Source organism: Mus caroli, chromosome 11, assembly GCF_900094665.2.
Source record: "Mus caroli chromosome 11, CAROLI_EIJ_v1.1, whole genome shotgun sequence".
Taxonomy (NCBI): Eukaryota; Metazoa; Chordata; class Mammalia; order Rodentia; family Muridae; genus Mus; species Mus caroli.
The window spans coordinates 101,524,420-101,538,492 of record NC_034580.1 but is presented as its reverse complement, the minus strand read 5'-3'; the positions used below and the strand labels follow the sequence as shown (position 1 = coordinate 101,538,492).

General features: G+C 39.2%; 1 protein-coding gene across 6 annotated transcripts in view; it reads right to left on the bottom strand.

The window, feature by feature from the left end:
- Tanc2 (tetratricopeptide repeat, ankyrin repeat and coiled-coil containing 2) overlaps positions 1 to 13,716 on the bottom strand; it is a 316,075-nt gene extending 302,359 nt beyond the window's left edge. For all 6 annotated transcript variants that reach the window (XM_029484218.1, XM_029484219.1, XM_029484220.1 and 3 more), the window contains exon 1: positions 13,427 to 13,716. The gene's annotated coding sequence lies outside the window, so the exon portion shown is untranslated. The remainder of the gene's footprint in view (positions 1 to 13,426) is intronic.
- Positions 13,717 to 14,073: the final 357 nt, after the last annotated feature.

The following is a 14,073-nucleotide window of genomic DNA, read 5'->3' as shown; positions in this document are numbered from 1 at the left end:
CCTGGGAAAGTGGGAAGGGGTTCTTCTTAGAGTGAAGTTTCATTAGCTGAGGCTTAAGGTACTGAGGATACTTCGTCGGCATGGAGAGGCATTCCAGGAAGTTGAGCCTGGATTTCAGCAAGGATGACATGACATTCTCCAGGTAGAGTGGGTGTCGGGCTCCCCAGATATAGCAGAGAAGAGGAAGCCCTGCTGACAAGGGGAGTCCTCCATTTTGTGCAGAGTCCAGGGAAACTGTCAAAACAAGGTAGACTACAACCTTTTAAATAGCAGGATCTTCCAACATACAATATCAAATCTGAGCCAAGGTGTCAGACAGTGTTCACTGGAGTCCATTGCCTTCATGGTATGTACACTCCAAAATGCACAAGTTGTATGTTCAAAACCAAGGTTGTAATGAAGTGATACAATGAACAAGCCTACCAAAATCATCTTGGATTCATTATATATTGGCTTTTGATTCATTTTTGGTTGCTGTATGTTCAGAATTTTTTTTAACTGTTGTTAAATTTTCCATGACCCCTACATTCACTCTGCAACCCAATATGTAATCATGACCCACAGTTTAACATGGCCTACAACTGGGATTAGGAAGAGTAGCTGACTATGAACAAGCTGAAGGGAATTTTCTGAGGTGATAGAAACATTCTAAAATTAAGCTGTGATGACTGCTCAATTCTATACATTTATCAGTGAATCATTTAATTATACATTTAGAAGAAAGCTATAAAAAAATATCAGACAAGTGAATAAAGATAACTTATTATCCTTCTGTGACATCTAATATAAATGGGAGAAAAGATGGAGGATGGTAACTAAGAGAGATGATCAAGGGAGAGTCTCTTTGAAATTAAAGAAACCAGGATGTTTTTAAGCTATTAGCAGTGGTCTAGAAAAAGAAGGAAAAAAAAAGTACAAAACAATGCCCTTGAAAAGTGAGAAGGCAAATGTACTTTGGTGGGCACCTAAAAAGAAAAGATAGTTAAATCATAGTTAATGCTGGCAAAGACACAGGTGAGAGGAAGATTATTTCTATTTTCTTAGTGCTGAGAGGAATCTGATGGAAAGAAAATGTTGGAAGTCTGAGTTCAAGGAAAAAAATGTAATCATTTACATGAACAAGAATATAGAAGAACCAGAGTAATACAGGAAAGCTGGGCAGCACTAAATTAATTTAAAGTTGTTGAATGAGCAGTACTTTAAAGTCAACAAAGTTATTCTGCTCCAGCAATCATTCCTTGTAAGTATACAACCATAAAACAGACAGCACTGGTACTAACTGGCATTATATTTTACCAAGTAAGGAGGGTTCAAATGGGTTGAAAATAGATTCAGGAGAACAACTATGACAAGCTGAGACTCCAGTTATCAGAAAAGGAAGTGAAAAATAAATGAGTGTTAGGGGATAGAAAGGGCAATAACAGAAAAGTTACTATTGGGGCTGAAGATGCAGCTAAGTTGGTACAATGTTTGCCTAGCATTCAGGAAGCACCTGGGAAGGGGAGGAAAAAAAGATAACAAGTTCAAGGCTAGCCTGGGCTATCTAAGATTCTCTTCAAAAACAAAGGGGACCAATAAAGTAAAAGAATTCATGTCACTGGGTACCATTCTAGTTTGTTTTTACTATCAATTTGGCATAATTTGGAGTCATCTGGGAAGAGGGAACCTTAAGTAAGGAATTGTCCAGATCAGACTACCCTGTTGGCATCACAAGATTGATCATCTTGATTAATGATTTATGTGGAAAGGCTCAGTCCACTGTGGGTATAGCCATGCCTTGGACAGGTGTGCTCATGGCGTTTTCTACAATTACAAAACCTGTCAACTCTAAGATAGAATATAGTTTTAAATCCTACAACTTTAGTCGTTTAATAAGATGTTTTATGGATTTTTGTGTTTTTTACATTTTAATATCCTTGCCTCCCTAGAATAAACCTACCTGATCATGTTATACTGTCTTTTAAATGCACAACTGGATTTAATTTATTAATATTTTATTTAGAATGCTTGCTTCTCTGGTCAAAGAGTAGACCAATATCCCTAATAGTTAATTACAGCAGACAAAACAAAAGCACCCTTAACATCCATCTGTTGGATAGTAACAATAAATGATGGTGCTACAAGCTATAAGTACTCAGCTTTTTAAAATCAGAATTCCATTTACTGAGCCTGGAAAGAGAGCTCTGATAGGTGGTTAGATAAATAATGCAAGTCATTGAGCAATGTAAATAATATGATCCTCTATTTAACTGAAAAAAGCTTATAAATGTACGTATATCTGCTTATATATTTTTAAACAAAGAAATCCAAATTTCTGCTAATGTATATTGCCATAAGGAATATAAATAGAAAAGGAAACGATCTAAGAAAGGAAAATACTAACATTTTATTTACCCCTTGTTTATTTATTTTAATGGTTATAATCATATATTTTACTCTGTAATTTTTTTTAAAAAAAAGGCAGACTAGTGGGGAAATACCCATTGTCTAGTACAGTGAATAAAAATTAACAGCTATTAACAACTGAACTATTTTTAAATGTGTAACAATATAATGTGAAACTGCATAAAAATGATCTTTCTGAAGGGCATTAAATGGGATGTTTTCAAGACAAACTTTACTAGAACTTCTTGTGTAGCCAAGGATGACTCTGAATTTTGAGTTCTTAACCCCCTGCCTCTACCTCCCGGGTGCTGGGATTAGAGGCCTGTACCAGCACACTGGTTATATGGTGCTGGAGATCAAAACCAGTGCCTCACACACACTAGGCAAGCACTACCAACAGAGACACTGCCAGCCCAAGACAAACTATTTTCATTTTATAATTAGTACAAAAGTACTGATTTGTGAGGTCATTCTCCCTCTCACCCCGCCCCCCCCCACTTCCATGTCCCTCTCCCATCTCCTCTCTGACTGAACCTAGGGCCTTAGTCCTGCTAGCACTCTACTACTACGCTATAGCCCCAACAATGAGATTCTGAGCACCTATCCATACTACAGAAAAAAGGACAAAATTTTTTCAGGATATTTTTCTATAGCAGATTGCCAAGGCCTTTTGTTTTATTTCTGTTGTTTTGTTATATTCCTGTTGTCCTTGTTAAGTAAAGACTACAGAAGTAAATGCTCTAAGAAATTCACCTTGTCTAATCATGTATTCTTTAGAAAAAAGAATAACTACAAAAACTATCCACCTGGAGCACCGGCAGGGAAGAACTGGTGGGCGGTGGGGGAGCAAAACCAAATTATTCAAAAAATAAGGGCCGATGTTTGTAAAAGCTGAAAACATGTACATGACCAAACTGGGGGGACTATTTGCCACGTTCTCGCTGTGTGGGGAAACACTGGCTCTCACTCACTTAGATCATTCCATCCTATAACCATAAACTGTAGCTGGTCTTCTTTGCTACTTTGTAGATTTTTTTCCCACCTTTCCCCCCAGTTTCACCCCTTAGCACTAGACAAGATAGAAAGAACGGGGGTGGGGGTGGGGATTCCTTGACTCTAGTTTCTTTCCCACTGTTTCTTCTTTGAGCTTGACTACTAGCAAACCCCAACCAACTCCCCTGAACTGCTACCAACCACCAACCACGGCCTACCAGGGCACTAGCCTTTACATACTCTCTTAAAAGTTCCCAGAATTCCAAACATCACACATCACAGAAATTTTCTGTAGGTGGCAAAACCATGCCTATGCTAGAGCATGAGGTAAATCTAAGTCAGCTGCTGTCAAGGCAGCACCACCATCTCCATAACTGGGAGTAAAATGAAAGAACATTCTTATAATATTTCTGTATTTTTTTTAAAGAAACCAAAATTCCAAAATTGTCTCTATATAAAACCTTGTCAAGGTAAGTTTTTTAAAAAGTCCTTCACAGATGATGAGTGACAGAGCAATAATTCACACCTGTTTTACTGATTTAAAAATAAGGCATGTTCTTTCTACTACACAACTGGTCTCTTTATGCAGAAAGTGAAAGCTGCTTTTTTGTTCTGTTGTGTTTATTTTAGACACGCTCTTATTATGTAGTGCAGGTTAGCCTCAAACTCCTGCCTCAAGTTCCTGAATACTGGGATAACAAACAGGCGTATACCATTATATTCCACTTAAGGCCTCTTAAACTGAACATGATTCTTAAGTAATCTTGTCACTTTCTAATATCAGAAATATCTAACAACTTTCAAAAAAAGTCTCTCTTCTGCTTTAAAACCCTAGAAAAGGGAGCCTGGAGAGATGGCTCAGAGGTTAAGAGCACTGACTGTTCTTCCAGAGGTCCTGACTTCAATTCCCGGCAACCACACAGTGGCTCATGACTCTCTCAGTCATGAGATTCAATGCCCTCTTCTGGTATGTCGGAAGAGAGCAACAGGTATTCACACATATAAAATAATAAATAAACTTTTTTAAAAAACTAGAAAAGGAAGTAAGATCAATGATAAAGCAGGATTTAAGTATAAGTGGTTGGCAGTGATTATTTGTTTATATGCCTTAATAAGTCTGCATTCCACTGGTCTACAAAAGCTAAATGCCTTCACCACCACCCAACTTTAAAAGCCTAAGAGCTGGAGAGATGGCTCAGTGGTTAAGGGCACTGACTGTTCTACCAGGGGTCCTGAGTTCAATTCCCAGCAACCACATGGTGTCTCACAACCCTCTGTAGTGGGATCTGATGCCCTCTTCTGGTGAGTCTGAAGACAGCAACAGTGTAAAAGCCTAAGGAACTCTACAGTTCCTTAGCACTGAAGGAGAAGTGGACTTCTAGAACATAGCAAATTATCTATAAGTTTCCACAGACCAGTAACTAGAAATTTCTGGGACATTACCCCAATTCCATACAAGATCAGGAACAAAGGTTAAGAAAACACAGTCTTCATTTAGACAGAAATATTTACTAAGATCTGAAGTATACTCTCCAAGTCTAAAGTGACTAAATAATAGATTATCTACATACTCTATCCAAGTTCAATAAATATAACCTATTATAAATAAATCCACAGTAAAAGGTGTGCTTCTATGACAAATCAGAGTCACGTTTCTCCATGCCTATCTTTAAGACCAGATAGATATGTTCATATATTTAAGATGAAGAAATGTGTGTCTATTGCTTCAAAGATATTTGCAACAAATAAAGATCATACTTTTCCTTGTAAACTTTATGTCTGAAATCTCGCTCATATTTATAAAAGTTAATGTATGGGACCTAGAGAGATATCTTGGCAGGTAAAATGCTTGTTATGCAAGCATGAAGAGCAGTGTTCAGATCCTCAATTCCCAGGGAAATGCTAGGCAAGGATAGTGGCCTGCCACCATGAGGGAGGAAGAAACAGGATCCCTGGAGCAAGCTGGTTAGCTAAACTAGCCAAAGCAGCAAGATCTGGGTGCAAACGAGAGATTGCCTCAGTGTGTAATAAAGTAGAAAACAATTCTGCCCTCCACACATACAACCCACCCACATATATGTAAATACACAACAGATGTATAAATCATATAAAATCCTTTTACAACACCTTTGTCACAAAAGGAAAACAGTAGACTTTAGAAAAGTAAAACTTTAGAAAAATGGAAATACTAGTTAATATGCTACATATTTTATTTTTCAGAGGTGGAAGAATATCTAGGACACAGAAAAAACAATATGAAATTTCTAAGTTGGGCATAGTGGTGCATGCCTTTAATCTCAGCATCTGATCTTTATGAGTTCGAGACCTGCCTGGTCTACACATTCAGTTCCAGGACAGCTACAGAGAGATCCTGTCTCAAAAATAAAAAACAAAACAAAAACAAAAACAAAAAACAAAAACAAAGCCATAAAAGAGAATATTAAACTTCTGCCCTCAACTGAAAGAGAATAGTAATAAAAAAAAGTCAAGAAATACACATGGAAGGAGTCAATAAGCATCTAAGAAAATGACACACCCTAAAAATGCTCCAATTTTTTCAAAATAACTAATGCACATTCAAACCTTACATATAACAAAGACAAATATATATGTGTGTGTGTGTGTGTATATATGTATATGAATGAGACAATTTTTTATGGAAAATACACAAGAAACAAACTAGTCTGTGTTCCAAATTCTTCTCTGTTTCAGACACTTCTTTTCTTTCTTTTTCTTTTTTTCTTAAGACAGTCTCATTATGCAGCTGGCTAGCCTGGACTCACTCTGTATACCAGGCTTAACACCTCCTAAGTGCTAGGATTAAAGGTGTCTACTACCACACGTGGCTCTGCTTGGGATACTTCTTAAAAACAAACAAACAAACAAACAACTGAATCTAACTTCAGAGTTATACATATTAAGAATACTATAGGCTGGCAGCATTGGGGGGCGGGGGGCAGCAGCACATGCCTTTAATTCCAGCACTCAGGAGGCAGAGGCAGGGGATTTCTATGAGTTTGAGACCAGTCTGGTCTATAAAGTGAGTTCCAGGACACAAGGCTTCACAGAGAAACCCTGTCTCAGTTCACGGGGCTGGAGAGAGGTTGACACGGGGCACACAACATGTTATAAAGAAGTACAATGGGTTTTTCAAGTAAGCAGTACTAAGGCATAGTAAATTTTTTCAATAAATAGAAGCGGGTATTTTCTGTAAAAACCTAATAGACATACATAACTCCTAACATTCAAAGAACACTAAGGACATAGACTATAGAATAAATCAAGGAATGGCAAACTTATTTTAGAAAGTAAATATTTAGGCTTTGTAGGCCATACGGTCTCTATGGCAACTACTAGACTCTGCTGTTGACCCAAAAACAGTCACAGCCAATATGTAACCAAATGAGCATAGCTATGCCACTTAAAAAAAAAATCTAAAAACTATTCTTAGCTTGAAAGACACAAAAATAGATGATGAGCTGGATTTAGCCCACAGTATAGGTGGTCAATTTCTATAATACATAAGAAAGTAATTTGGCTCAAGCTCACACAGAGAACCTTCTAATCTTTCTCCTGCTACCACCCTAGGAAACATTTTAAAGAAGAATTTGTTTACCTGTAGAGACAATGTTAATTACAATCTAAGTATTAGTAAGAATATTTAGATTTAGGTATGTGTATGTATCTTGTTTATACTATCCTGAGACAGTGTCTTTCCACGTAGCCCTGGTTGGTCTGTAAGTCCCTCTGTAGACCAGGATGGCCTTGAACTCGCATAGCTCCACTGCCTCCAAATGCTGGGATTAAAAGCAAGTACCATCACGCCTGGCATGGGTTGAAGTTTCAAAGGCATAACGAAAACAATCTTTACTCAGTAAGTGGACAGTGAGTACCCATTATCAGTAATTATACTGATGCAAAATACAAGATGAAACGTCATAAGTCCTGCCTAAAGAAATCTAACAGATTAGCGATGAGGCAGTCACATAAATAATGGTACAAAGGGAGAAGAAAGAATAGCACACTCAAACCCAAGTAGGTGAGTTAAGAAAAACCTTCTTCACTCAAAAGATTCTGTGTAGGCTGAGACATTAAGAATTTGCCTATAGAACAAAGAAAAGGAAAGGGATAGTCCAATGCAAAGAGAGCGTTATACAAAATAAAATCTGAAAATGTAAGAGGTTATTATATATTAAAGGAATTTAGAATTACTGAATAACTTAAAGACAAATGTGGCAAGTAATAAGTCAAAAGATGTAAGGAAAAGACCATTAATTACCGCATTGGTTGCTAAGGAGCTCCTATTTGATTTTTTTTTTTTTCTCTAATGAGAAGCAATAAAGTTTCTGAAGAAACTAAAATGATCAGCTAAAATTTTAAAACTGTAATTCTGGGGTTGGGGAGATGGTTCAATGGGTAAAATCATGAGGACCTAAGTTTGAATCTCCAGCACCCTTAGGAAATATGAGCTATGGCTCCATGCACCTGTACCTTAGCACTGAGAGAAAGAGACAGATGGATTCCCAAAGCTCGTCTGGCAAGGCTGGCCTAGCCAAAAAGGCAAGCTTCTAGTTCAATGAGACATTTTGTCTCAAGAGAAAGACAAAAGCACCAGAAGAAAACATCCACTGTCCTCCTCTGGCCTTTACATGCACAAGTGTATGCCTCATATTCATGTATATGCAACACACATACACACACACCACACCACACACCCCATTCCTACTGCCACCACAGACAGAGGACGTGCATATATATTACTCTGACAGCAATGTGGAGGGACCCACAAAAGAAAGAGTAAAGGTGTCTTCTAGGCAATCTGATTTATTTTTTTTAACATGCCAAGATTATTGACTAAAATGCAATAGCTTAGTTTAGGTGACTGATATCAGACTAACTTGAGTTCTAATAAAAAGACACTAGAGAGGTTTTGTCTAACACAACTAAAAAAAAGACAGAAACTGATTCTATGAAGAGAAAAAAAATAAAGTATGGTAAAGACTGGCATCAGCCTAGTTTTTTTGTCTCTCCCTTTTTATTTTAAAGAATTAATTTTATTTTATATATGTGAGTTACACTGTACACTGTCGTTGTCTTCAGACACACCAGAAGAGGGCATAAGATTCTTTACAGATGGTTGTGAGCCACCATGTGGTTGCTGGGAATTGAACTCAGGACCTCTGGAAGAGCAATTATTACTCTTAATCGCTGAGCCATTTCTCCAGACCTCTTTTGTCGCTTAAACTTGATCATATTTATCATTCACTAAAGAAGGGCAAACAGAAGCTGAAGACAGCAAGATACTTTGGTGTGACCCATAAAATAATCAACTCATTTGATGCTTTCATCATCGACAAATATAGCCTTCAAATGATTTCTTTTTGGGGAGGTGGGGATTAAAGATAGAATTCAAAAACACTTGCCCAACACATACAATGGCCCATGTTTCAGCACTACAAATCAAAAGTAAACTGATCTAACAAAAGACATGTACTTCCAGAAATAACTACGGTACTACAATTCTTTAGAACTTTCTGGAATAATAATAAGTCCCTCCTTTTTCCACATCCACAACCTGCATAAGCTTTCTGAGACTCAGACACTGAGTTCTTGGTCTCCATCTACAATTTCTTTGATCCTAAGACTCACCGTAAGACATTCTCTAAGAGAAAAGTGGCCTCTGAATAGAAAACATACCTCTTAAGCCTCAAACTTTCAATATTTTTCTCCATAGCTTCAAAAGACTTACTCTCCACTACCTTAGCTCCTTGTTCTGTTTTGGTTTGGTTTGTTGTTGTTGTTATTTTTACCTTAAATAATTTTCATTTAGTACATTACTAGAAAACATGCAATTCAGATAAGCCAAGAGATAGTCTTCACAATATAATAAAGCATTAAAAAATTTATGTTTACAGTATTATTTATCTCCCCATCAAATACTATTATTTGATGACTGTAGGCATATGAAACAAATATAATAATACTAAGTTATCAATTAATTCACAGAGAAAAAAAGAAATGTATAATATTAAGCTGGCTTCCAGTATTTATTACCTTGCTCAGACTTGTGTTAGAAAAATTAAAAGCCATATGAACCAGTATGCTCCAAGTACTTGAAAGGAATCTGAGTACCATCCTTAAAAATATTCTCCTTAACTTTGAGTGATTCGGAATTTGATCCAGTATAATTCAGCTAGAGTGACCAAGTAATTTCCCTCAGACTTTAACTGTATTTCAAGAAGGAAAAAACTTTGACAAAGAAAGACTCCTATGCACTGCAATTCATAATAATCATTTTAGTATATATCCAGTAAGTATCAACCATTTCAGTATTTCCCCTTTGAAACTCCTGTTATTAGTATATTCCTGTTTATAGTCTATTTCTTTTCTTCATTCAAAAAAATCGTAATTATTTAGGAACTGCTAAAGGGATATGGTCAACTATAGCAAACAAGGAGAGCTAGCATGACAAAGGTAAAAATCAATGGTGAGGGGCTGGGAGTGCAGCTTAATGTTAGAATACATGTCTAGTAAACACAAGGCCGTGGGCTTATCTCTAGCACCACTGGAGGAAAAAATATTAGTAACAGCCAGACAAGGTGGCCCATGGCTTTAATGCTAGCACCATGGATGAACAATAGAATGGGTAAGTCAGTGTCACTGGGGCTACACATGGGGACCCTGTTTCAAAGAAAAAAAAGTCAATGATGGGAGATGGAAATAACCAATTAAGGTTTAACAGTGTTGGTGGTAAATGTTTACAGTAAAAATGCAAATCAATTACAAGTAAAATATTATCAATAAAAATTCAGAGCAAGTCTGAACCTATATCTCATTCAATTTCTTCAGTATAATAAATTATATAGTTTTACATCCTAAAAATGTTTGTTCATAATTAATATGTTTAATACCCATAATATCAACAAATGTATATTAAGGTAAAAGACTGTTTATCTACATGAACTATGTGAGTCACAAGGTAACCAGAAAATATTTCTGTGAACAGAATGGTAGAAATAATTTGCAAATAAATAAATATCACAATCATGAGAGGTGACAGTCCACTTTCTAAAACAATCGAAGCTGTATGAGGAATGTAGAGTGCACTGTTGTTCTTTGAGCTTTATTCGTTTTTGTAAATATTTCATATGTAAGGAATATCTATAAAACAATGGTTAAGTGCTAAGAAAAATCTGAGCAAACAGTTGTTTGGAAAAGCTAATTATTCAAAAGATACATTAAAACAAATAGAGATCATAAAATGTAAGTATGCAGGAAAAATAATTTCATCTTGATTTTCCTAATAAAGTTAGCAATAAAAATTTACTGATACTTTTTTTTTTTAAATACCATGAGGTATATGTGTGTGTATCAAACTACCTGAATATAACTTTTGACCTCTAAAGATCCTCCTCAAAGAAAACATGACTATAAATGTGTCTTTAATCACATGAAAAGTCCTGAATAAGAATACTTACTGCTTATAATCACATAAAAAGAATTTAAAAACAAATTCCTAAAAAGAAATATTTACTATAAGCACTCTTTGCATGTGTGTAGACAGTTTATTTGCTTTATGGTGGACATGTGCATTTTAAGTACAGTATGCCTTGTCAGTACTAATTCGAGAGGACAATCCAGTATAGTGATGAAGGACAGTTAGGAGCCAGAGTTTCCAGCCAGAGTTTCTAAATTGAAACAGCATTTCCAATTCTCAGCTACATAATCTTTGGCAAATTAATCTGTTTCCATTTCTCCTGGGTAAAAATGGAAATAACAATATATACCTCAAAGAATTTTGTAACTGTATAAACAATGTACAAGACTGTCAGGAAGTGTATGCTGTATAGATGTAACCTACTACTACTAAAGTAATTGAGTCCCATGTTCCTGAGCATACTGGAAACATTTTTAGCAACCTGAATTAACTAATATCAGATACTATTTAAACGGGACATCAAATCTAAGATCTGGTTAACATAATGTTCCTAGCTATGCACTTTAAAGTAAACAAGTGATTAATAGATCTACATAGCCACTCCAATGATAAAGAACAATCTGAAAAGACTGTTTCCCAAAAGTTGCAGCTATCAATTTCTTCCCTTACACAAGGGGGCAGTGATAACAAGGAAAGAACAGGGTTCTGCAACACCTCTTCCTACAGACAGTAGGGGGTGGCAGTGCATATGGCTTACAGTCAGAACAAAACAGGAAGACCCAACAGAACTGCTCTTTATTCTCTTCTGGTCCTCTTCTCTCTTTAGCCTCAACAGAGCCTCTTCAGAAAAGGCTAAATATCTTCAGAAAAGACTAAAGTTCAAAATTAATCAAGGAAAATCCAATTTCGTTTTTGAAGGGAATGATCCCTCAATGAATGAATCTGGAACCAGGGCGAAGCCAATCACTATGAATTTTCAGATTATCTGGCAAATTACTATAATAAGAACAACATTCATGCAGGTAATTCAATTTATAAGAATTCCAACATAACACACTAAGATATCATCAATATTAAATACACCCTGGTGAACACATCAAATATTTCTGCTTTTGTTTCAGTTACACAGATACTCAATGTATACACACGTTATTTTTACATGGCTCATCTAGCTGTCTTTTGTTACTTTTGAAATTACAGTATGTTCTGACAATCCTCTCAAAACACAGATGTTCTTAGACGGAAGTCACAACGTTTTGTAGCATGTGGACACACACACACACACACACACACTTAAGAGAGAAAGATGGGGTTGAAAGGAGGAGGAAGAGAGGTAAGGAACAGTTGTTTCATTTGTTTCTGGTTTTCACTCCCATCCCGAAGACAATTTACCTGGTAAATGCTACAAGGAACACTAACTACATTGACAGTATCTATGTTGCTGCGTTTTATGCCAATTTACTGTATAGCGTTTTTATCTTATCTCATCATCCCATCTCAACAGCTAAAACATACCAGAATATTCCACTATTGCCAGGCTCTGTAATTAGCCACTGCCATAGCTTTTGGCTCCAACCCTTCAAAATGCCTGAAAATTTATCCCTTTTGTTCACCATATTGTTCTGTTTTCCTTGTTCCACTTATTTTCACCTGTATAAAAGCCAAGGCAGGGACACAGATGAAAAATCATTCCCTTTGCCTAACGATCCTGAACACACAATTACAGTCAGGGTGCTTGGCTTGTTTGTCTTTTTTTTTTGTTTGTGTTTTTCTTTCTTTTTTTTTTTTCCTTGAGAGGAGCAGAAGAGAGAGGAAAAGACATCCAATCTTTCCCTAATGCTAATGACCATTGTTTATGTTTTCTGGGAAACATTTTAAACATTCCACACCTGGAACAGAGAGACAGGCTACAATTGCACGGATGCTCTACATGTTGATGGCAAAATCTGAAATCATTTTAGCCCTATTTTTTTTCCTTTCCCATCTCACAACCAGACAATCTGCTTTTTGCTTTTTTTTTTTTTTTTTTTGCCTTCACGTGGGTACTTTCCCCATGTCAAAAATCGCAGCTCCTCTCGATCTCCTACGACAGAATATGTAGCAAAAGCCCCATTAGTCTTTTATTATAGTACACCTCCTTACCCAAAGGAATTATCCATATTCCTAATAACACTTCTACCATGCATTTCTACGCCACAGAGGCCAGCCCATACTGTGCCTTTACCTGGCACATTTCACAACTACTTTTATGCTGCATTCAGGGACACATTTTGCAACTCGTTCTGCACCACATTCCTTGCCACGTTTAGCAATGTGCCTCGCATCTCATCCCGGTCCCCGTCATCCAAAGACCCTCCAGGTACCAAATACCAAGACCAACCTCGGTGACAGCCACGTAGTAGACCCGGGAGCCCTCCGAAGCCGCCCTCGGTCCCACATTCGGAGGCAGCCTGCCTTCCCCACGCCTTCGACACCCGGAGGCACTTCACTGTCCGTTTCCCTGTCTCCCTGCTCGCCCCAGCCCCAGCCCCCGCAGCTGAGGCGTCGCAAGCGAACGCCCCTGTCACCTCACCCTCACCGACCCTTCTTCCCTGCTCGCCCAGCCCTTACCTGCCGTTCTAAGGGGCGCGGCGCACCTCGGGGTCAAGCCCGCGTGCCGGTGGTCTCCGGTGAGGACCGCGCCGCCCGCGGACGCCCCACGGAGGATCCGCACCTCAGTCGGGCTCGGCGGGGCCTCGCGGCCGGCGAGCGCTGGCAACCCGCTGCGGTCCTCCTGTCAGCGGCGGCGCGGGGGGACAGGCTCGCCCCTCAGCACCGCGGCGGCGGCGGGCGCCTCGCTCCGCCTCGCGCGCTGCACAGCCGGGAGGTGAGCGCGAGGGGGATGGGAACGGGGGCGGGGCCGCCCGAGGAGGCGCGCGGGGCGGCGGAGGGAGCGCGGCGCCTGCTGCCTGGGGCCCCGCGCTAGCGGCGCTCGCAGCTGGCGGCGCAGGGCGGGCGGGCGGCTGGCGCGAGGCGGCTGTGGCCAGCGGGCCCCGCCGGAGCAGCGCGCGCCCAGCAACCCGCGCCGGGCCGGCCGCTCTCTAGCGCCGCCGCCGCGCCGGGGGCGTCGCACCCTCGGAGGCCGCCCGCAGCCCCGCCCCCTCCGGGCCGGGTTGGGGAGGAGCGCGAGCGCGGAGGGAGAGCGCGTGCGTGGGGGCGCGTGCGTGGTGGAGCGCGCGCGCCCCCGCCCCCCGCCCCTCCACGGCCTGGGGGCGGGG